At 35.7% G+C, this 9,470-nt stretch overlaps 1 pseudogene; it reads left to right on the forward strand.

Annotated features, from left to right (window-relative positions):
- The first annotated feature begins 8,052 nt into the window (after positions 1-8,052).
- On the forward strand, positions 8,053-8,203 carry LOC126028887 (uncharacterized; annotated as a pseudogene).
- Positions 8,204-9,470: the final 1,267 nt, after the last annotated feature.

The raw sequence follows: 9,470 nt of genomic DNA on the forward strand, positions 1-9,470 counted from the left end.
AATTGCATGTCTTTGTTCTTAGAGCTGCATAGCTTCTTGTTCCATACCCATTTCTGATCCTAGGTTTTATTTTGTTTGGGAGGCTGGACAAAACAGTACTCAGTGTTTAGTCCTGGCTTTGTGCTTAGGGATCACGCCTGGAAATTTCAGGGGACCACATGGGATGCCAGGATAGAACCTGGGTTGGATGCATGCAGTACCCACTGTACTATCACTCAGGAAATCCAATCCTAGATTTTAATTAAGGATAAGAAATCTGAGAGGCTGAGGTCCTACCCATTTGTGGTGCTGGGCTCTGATAACACACAACTTTATGGTCTCTAAAGACTCTTAACATCCTCAGTTTGAGCTTTCTCTTAGATCTGAGCTCTGTGGTAGCCTGCTTTAAGTGGATTAAGCAGACAATCCTCAGTTTATTCTACAAACATAAAACATGATAAAGGGACCTATACAAATAGAATTCTATACAAATAGAATCATAGACCTGAGACCTAAATTGGATCTCTGAAAATACAAGCAGATCCACTCTTGAGTAGGAGAATTCAAGGTAAACATCTTTCCCTTAGTATACAAAACTCCAGAGTGATAAAGTTCTTCACATGTCCCCCCCCATCCAAGAAAGAGCCACACTGCATAGATGTGATGCTTAAATATTTCCTTTGCATAGGTTGAGCCAAATAAACTGAAAGAAACTGTAGAGATAATCTAATCCTTTTGTTTTTAAATTAATAAATTAAGGTGCAAAGCTGAGAGTCCAGACTATCCAAAGCTACAACCATTATTTCCCCAAGGCCAGGTCTCTTTTCAAAACACTCTTCTCTTCTAAACCCCAGTTCCCATTTCTAAAGCCTTTCCTGGCATTGAAGGGATAAGGAAGTATCTATTGAGGCAGGGACCTCTCAGCATTATGGAGCATGTTCATTATTGACTTAAGTAGCCCATGTCCCCCAACCATGTCCTCATGGTTGCTCAGATGATTCAACATCATCTCAGAGAAGTATTCCATTCACTTTCCTTATAAAGTGACTTCACTCCTTTCCAACAAATACATGCCAATTATTTCCTTCCATTGCTCTGTGTTTTATTTTTTGCATTGCTCTTTTTTGCAACTGAAATTGTCTTGATTATTTGTTTATTTATTTGTCTTTCTCTTCCTACAGAGAGCAAAGTCATGGGATCAGAGATTTTGTCTCTCCCTCTATGTTTTTAGTTCATACCTAGTGGTCTTTGGGGTTACTTCCAGCAGTTTGCTTTGGGGTTTCTCCAGGTAGTGCTGGGACACCATGAAGTGTGAGAGAGAAAAGTTGGGACTACTTTATGCTAAATTTGCACTCAGGCCTTTGAATCATCCCTGGCTCTTCTTTATTAATCTTATACCCAGGACTAAACACATTTCTTCCTGTAAAGGAAAAAATTGTAAAATAAATTGTAAATAGTTAAACAAATTTCTAATTACTTTGTTCATCAGAGTTTAAGACCTTCAGATTTATAACAATTTTCTCCAGTGTTTAGTTGTGGTTATTGCCACAACTTGGCTCTGATCACATTTTTCACTTGTATTTGTGAAGGAATCTGCTTGAAACTCTCATCCCAAAGATTGTCACAAGGGAGTTTCTCTGACAACCTTCTGTCTGCTAAACATGCAGTTCATAGAAAAAAACCCACCCAGATCCACTTGGCCTTGGTTTCCTGGGTAACCAAGGTTGTGTGCATAGATACGCATGACCAAGTAGGACTCTCCCACACTGTGAGCACTGAAGATCCAGGCACCAGCTGCATGCTATTTTTTTCTCTCTCTAGTAACTACTGCTTGAGATTGACAACTTGTTCCATCATTTAATATCTGGATCCATATGCAAATTCTCAATGAACAAGTACCCTGTTTCAATACATATTGAATGCCACATTTTTCTATTCAGGACGTCAAGCATGCCTAATAGGCTAGTTTGTATATAATCTCTTTTATTTTCCTTTCTTTTTTCCTTAAGAGTGGGAGGAAGGCCATGAACACAATTTCCTTTACCTTTCAATCTAATAGTTTATGGCACCAAAGTTCTGAGCTATAGATAATACAGAATTTTTTGAGCAACATGATTTGCACATTGGTAGTTCTTGGTAATAAGAATGAATAATGGACTTGTAATTATTGGTTAGTACAGAATTTTTCTTAATTAATTTCTTTAATCTAAAACTTAGGGGTTTCTCATGAAAATTCAAATTTCTAAGTTCTTTTTTTTTAAGTTGGATAATCTATCAATAGTTATACATAAAAATACCTATATCATAGCTTATTTTTCTTTGAGAAAGCAAGCATCAAGGCAAGGGACTGGGTAAACATGATTTTTATTGACGTTGATCTCAGATGTTAATAGTAAATGAGCAGAAAAATAAAACAGATAAAGAATAAAAATGAAAAAAGGCAATTATTACTGTGATAAGAAATTTCAAATGTAGGTAGAAAGGATGAAAAGCTCTCATATTTATGCCCCTCCTTCATAGAAATATTATTGTCAGCACTGGAGCAGTGGCACAAGCAGTAGGGCGTTTGCCTTGCATGCCCTAGGATGTGCAACCTAGGACAGACCACAGTTTGATCCACTGGCATCCTATATGGTCCCCCATGCCAGAAGCGATGTCTGAGCACATAGCCAGGAGTAACCCCTGAGCATCACTGGGTGTGGCCCCAAAATTACTGTCTTCACACAAATCATACTTTTGCCATAGGCTTTGTTTATAGGCTTATTTGATTCCATGATTCTGTCTAATAAAGAAAGCCATGCTGCACAAATTTGAGGTTAGATGTTTTTCTAGGTATTAAGTTAGAATTGACAACCACATTTGCACCTGATATCAAAATAAAGGAAGATGTTATGGAGTACCAAAAAGTATTTGTTACAGTTCAGCATTATAGATAAAATTATAGTTCTTTATATGATAATTATTCTTTTGTGATAATCTTATATATTCCTTGACTAGAATATGTAAGGGTTTAATGTGTTTCCAGTTGGCCTTTCCTACTTTAATGGCTCTTATTCCATGCATCAGAGACCAGTAAGTTACACAGATCTGAGTATCTGACCAATTTATATATTCTATATCTTGGTAGCTCTACTGACTCACTTGCTTGGTTGAGAATTTTATTTACTATCTGTCCTCATTTGCTCTAATGAAAGGGCCTTTGCTCTAATGAAAGGACTTAAGTAGTATATGGTTCCTCTGTCATCACAATGTTCTCAGACTTTGATACAAATAACCCAAGTATATTCTAGGTATTACTTTCTCCTTTGTGTATACTTACTTTGATCAATTGCTATCATTTCTTTAAGAGATTGTTTATTGTAGTAATGTAAATAACTTAAAAGGCTAAACTACATGTTTTATATTTTGATGTTTCTCTGAGCACTTCTGAAGCAATCACTGAGCATTGTACCACCAAGTGTGATCCATAAACCAGAAGTAACAAAGGTACTATTTTTCTTTAAACACTCAGTTGAAAATTCATTTTATCTATTTGTGGCAGTTCAAGGACTTTCTTCAAACAATAGATCTTAAGTCTGAAAATTGGGATGTTTATTTAACCCATTGAGTAAGGAATTGCAATATTTTATATTATAGCTGATATAAACCTCTGCTAATCAATTATCAACTAGTTATGCTTACCAGAATTCTAAACCAAAATTATATAAAAGTTTTTCAAATAGATTCACCCTTACACAGATTTTTATTTGATCCCACGTGATTCAACTCTACCACAATCTCTTCCACACGTTTTTCAAGTTCCTCTTAATATTCATTAACCAGGCCATATAATTTTTGAGAGATAATGTTTATATTCTATAAAATGAGGTTTTATTTTCTTCTACTTTACATATATTGAGACCTGCTACATATCTAATTATTAGCATGGGTATATTGAGTCATGTATTTGAATGGATCTTTAGAAGACAGTACCTTTCTAAGAAGTATATGACCAATAAAATATCTTTAAGGAGATAAGATTTTTAATAGAATTGCTTCTACTGATGAAGAGGTTTGTGTTAGAGGACCTGTGACTTTCAGTGGTGACAGCAACTGCAGGCTGTGGACTGCAGGCAGCATTTGGACCCAAAAGCACCATTTTGAACTAAAGTGAGTGTTCCCAGACAGAACATGGCCACTCTGCTTCGCTCCAAAGCCATTCATTTCTTCTAATCAAGGAGCCCCACCACAACACATAAAAAAAAAAAACCACCACCACACAACGAAGGTTACAATGAGAAAGCAACACAGAACCCCAGAAACCCACCACAATTAGTAAACAAAAAGTATTTTTGAAGACCTAACTAATATCAGATACCTTTATAGCCTCTCTGATAGGACTTTAGTAAAGAAATGCTGAGGATTTTCAAAAAACTCAAAGGAAATATGAAATGGATAGTCAATAAGATGTAAGAGGATATGAGAGTAGAAATGAGAAAACTTCAAACAGAAACACCTGATAGGTGAAATGAAAAACTCACTGGAAGGTCTCACTATCAGAGTAATAGATACTGAGAATAGAATAAGTGAGCTGGAAAATGAGATGCATAACACCTCCATAAACCAGAAGTTGAAAAAAGAGCCTGAAAAGTAAATTAACAGAAGAATAATAAACCCCCATAGATATCTAAAGCAATCCTTGGCAAAAAGAAAATGAAAGGCATCACTTTCCCCAACTTCAAACTGTACTATAAAACAAAAGTCATTAAAACAGAATGGTATTGAAATAAAGACAAGACCTTTAGATTAATGGAATAGACTTAAATATTCTGAAACCAGCCTTAATATATGAGCAACTAATCTTTGATAAGGAGGTAAGAAATATGAAGTGGAGCAAAAAATAATCCCCTTCAACAACAAGTGTTGTTGAGAAAACTGGTCAACTACAAACCAAAAAAAAAAAGTAAACTCAGATCTTTCTTTAACACCATGCACAAAAGTCAAATCAAAAAGGATTAAAGACCTTCATATCAGAGCTGAAACTATAAGATGCATGGAGAAAAAAGTGAAGGCAGAACACTCCATGACATTGAAGTTAAAGGCATTTTCAAGGGTAAAACACCACTGGCCAAACAAGTGGAAGAATGGACTACATTAAAGAAAGAAGCATTTGCACCTCAACAGAAAGAAAGACTAGGATACAAAGATCATTCACAGAATGGGAGAAACTATTCACCCAATGCCCATCTGATAAAGGACTAATATTTAAGATATACAGGGAGTGGTAGAGCTTAGCAAGAGTAAATATATCTAACCCCATCCAAAAATGTGGAGAAGAAATGAATAAACATTTCCCCCAAAGAATAATTTAGATGGCCAAAAGACATGAAAAAGTGCTGCACACCATTAGTAATCAGGGTGATACAAATCAAAACTACAATGAGATACACCACAGAGACTGGCACACTTCATAAAGAACAAGAACAACCAGAGCAATTCAGGGAGAAAGGGCCTCTCAGATTCATTCCTAGTGAGAATGCTGACTAGTCCAGCCTTTTTGGAAAATAATATGTGTGTTCCTTAAAAACTAGACATTGAGCTTCCATATGACCCAGCAATAGCACTCCTACAAATATACCCTACTAGTCAAAAAGCATAATGTAGAAAAAGCATTTCTATCTTCATTGTAGCACAATTTACAATACCCAGAATCTGGAAACAATCCAAGTGTCAAAGAAGAGATGTGTGGCTAATGAAACTGTGATATATCTACACGAAGGACCACTATGCAGCTGTTAGGAAAAATGAAGTCATGAAATTTTCTGATACATGGATGGATATGGAGAGTATTAAACTGAGTGAAAAGAGTCAGAAGCAGATTGATTTACATTAAAATATCACTCATTTGTGGATATAAAAATACAGTATATTCAGGGACAATAGTGATGAGGGCCAGGGAACCAGCTTATGGTAGGAAGCTGGCCACAAATAGCAGGAGAGTGCAATTAGGGCAGAGAAAGAACCACTCACTATGATAATGATAGTTGTAAATGATCACTCTGGACAAGAATTGGATGCGGAAAGGAGATAGTAATAGGAAAAAAAGAAATGAATTGAGAGAGGGGGGAAGTAAAGTAATTGCAAATAGTCACTGGGAAGGGCAGGAAGAAAACTGGGAACATTGGCAGGGCAGAATGTGTTAGTGAAGAGTGGTGTGTATTTCATGACTGATACCTGACCATAAATAACTTTGTATTTGTGAAAACAAAATCAGCTATATATGAACAAACTTGTAACCATGGTGATTAAATAAAGTAATTAATAAAAATAAATTTATTATTTACCAAATATAATTTTAGAAAATTTTTTAAAAAGAGTTCACATACAGCCAGAGTGATAGCACAGCAGTAGAGCATTTGCCTTGCAAGTGGCTGATTCAGGATGGACCTTGGTTTGATCCTCGCATCCCAAGCCAGGAGTGATTTCTGAGCTCATAGCCAGAAGTAACCTCTGAGTATCACTAGGTGTGGCCCAAAAACCTAGAGAGAGAGAGAGAGAGAGAGAGAGAGAGAGAGAGAGAGAGAGAGAGAGAGAGAGAGAGAGAGGTGACATAAATCTAAAAGTTTAAGTTTCATAGACATATATACCCAATCTCTCAAATATTTCTTAGGGTCTCAATTCTTCACCAAAATATTTCTATAATTTTTATGATTTTATAATTTTAATATAGAAATTTTATGGAAGCTGCACAGTCTCTTCAGTCATCAGATATGAGTCACTTTATATTTTCCATAGAAGTTTTTTACATTTTATCATATATAGTTGAATCATCAAGACTTTTTCTAAAGACATTGAGCGTTCAGTTCTTCTCCAAACTCTGAAAATAACACTGAATGACTTCTAGAATTAATCACCAGGAAGGTGAAAAATTAAAATGTTTGTCCATGAGCTTTGCCTCCATTGACTGAGGGTTGCCCTCTAGGATAATAATTTGTCCAAATTTTAGACCTCATTTGTAGACCAATCAGTACATCACACTTTATAGCTATAAAAAAGATTACGAAATTGAAACATAGCAAGATGTTATCCCAATGACTCAAAAGCTAATAGTACCTAATAGTGAAATAAGACTTGAGAAAGAAGAATGCAGTAAATTTTTCTAATGTCTATTTTATGTGATAGAGTTATCTGGAGATAGGAATAAAATCTATATTACATGGTCCCAAGAAATAGAGGTAGACAGACAGACTATCAGTATCATCCTTTTATTTTACTCATAACAGCAATTTTCACCCCTGTCAGTGTACCCCAAGAAGAGTATAACCACAGAGTGATGCTGCATGGCATCACATTTATTTATCACATTATTCTGGTCAATGAGTCCCACAGAAGCACATAAAAAACATCAACTCAGTACAAAAGTCACAACAAAAAAGCAATACAAAGGCCCATCCACAATTAGTGCACGAAGATAGTAATTCTGAAGACTCAAATAGTATCAGCCACCTGTAGAGGCTCTCCTATAAGTACTTTAGAGAAGAGATGTTTAGGATGTTATGGAACTCAAAGAACCTATGGAACAAACAGCCAAAGAGACTCAACGTAATATGAGAGCGGAAATGAGAAAAACTTCAAATAAAAATGAACTGAAAAATAGAACTGAAAAACTTGGTAGATGAAATGAAAAACTCACTGGAAGGCCACACTAGTAGAGAAACAGTTGCTGGGAATCAAATCAGTAGTTCGAAGATGAGCTGCATAATACCGCAGAAGATGGGAGCAAGTCTTGAAATATCTGAACGCAAGATAAGAAAATCTTCAAAATAAGTGAGCAGACGATGATAGACCTCTGGGATAAATTCAACAGGAACAACATAAGAATCATTGAGATCTCAGAGGGCCAAGAACAAAACTCCTGTGAAGAAATAGCAGTTAAAGACATCATTGCAGACAAGTTCCCAGAACTAAAGAATGCTTGCAACTCTTCCTGACTGCCTGAAGCATACCACCTAAAAGAGAACCAAAGAACCTCACGGCACATTCTACTCAGAAATAAAATATTATAAACAGCACTCTTATAAAAGGAAAAAATACATAGTTATCTGGTAGGGGAGATACCATGATCATGAAGGTAGTTTCCCCAGGGCAAGGCTCATCCATTGCACTCCAGATGTGCTGACCAGTACAATTTCCCCAAATGTGGGAAACTCAACTGCATAATTAGTGGTAGTGGGGTTTGTGTTTAAAAAATAAGAAGAAAATGAAAAAATACATACTATATATGTATATATACACACTTAAGATTTACAGCAGATTTATTACAAATGACCCTTCAGGCACAAAGGCAGTGGTGGTTTATAGAAAAAAAATGAACAAAATGAATGCTTCCTCAAAAACTTTTCACCCGATTAGACTCATTCAGGATTGAAGGAGTATACACAGCTTCATGAATAAACAATAGCTCAGGAGCTTTATAGACTCAAAACCAACTTTAAGAGAACTGAATGGGATATCTTAAGGCAGGACAAAACCCACAAACACAAAAAACTTATACAAAAAGATGCACAAAATTTATTCTGGAAATAAATTTATATTTAGCATATATATTGAACAATTGTTCCCTAGTTGGTTTTACTTTTCTTTGTTTGAAAGTCACATCAAACTCTATTCAAAGTGAATCACAAAACATATTAAATTTCTATTAATTCTATGTTCTCCTTTTTTTTATACCCTGTTGCTTATATCAATTTTCGGTTTGGTATCCATTATCATCATTTTCCCCTTTAGCCACTGCAATTATGTTATAATTGCATTTATTTACTTTTTCCTATAATCTATCCTCCATAGTACCACCAGCATGGTATTTTTAAAATCTAAAATGAGAAAAGCTACTGCTTCTCTTAAAATCTGAAGGTTCACTATCACACATAGCGAATAACATTTCTTAATTTAACAAATAAATATGGAGCACCTGTATATTTTCTTTCCAGTGCTGTTTACAGTGGCAAACTATACAAATATGTCACCTAGTCATGTAGCTTTAAATGTCATGGAGCTCCGAAGTCTTTATCCTCCTGAGTGTGGTCCACAAATACATCCATGTTCTATTTCCTGTTCACTTTCTAAAATTATTTCTTGAAATATTTCCACTTCTGCAAATGATTTCAGAATATTGACTTGCAGTTCCCTGAAGGAACAAAACCCTATAAGGAGAAGCACTGTTTTATTAGTTTTACCAGAATGTAGCACAGGGATGGGCACTTATCAGGAATTTAGTTAAGGTTCCCTGAATGAACAAATAAACTGAAAATTGCCACAAGGGTAAAACCTAGACAAGGCAAGAAAGGCATCTAGGCCACCACATTTATGGGCTATTCAGATTTGGAAAGATATCTTTGTCCTACCCTGATCTGGGTCCTACCTAGCGTTAGCAACCACAAAAGACAGGAAAGGACACTTTGTGTCAGCTATTCATGGTTCTGTGTTCTATATTCTTTCTGCCAGCTTCTCTG

Source organism: Suncus etruscus, chromosome 14, assembly GCF_024139225.1.
Source record: "Suncus etruscus isolate mSunEtr1 chromosome 14, mSunEtr1.pri.cur, whole genome shotgun sequence".
Lineage (NCBI taxonomy): Eukaryota > Metazoa > Chordata > Mammalia > Eulipotyphla > Soricidae > Suncus > Suncus etruscus.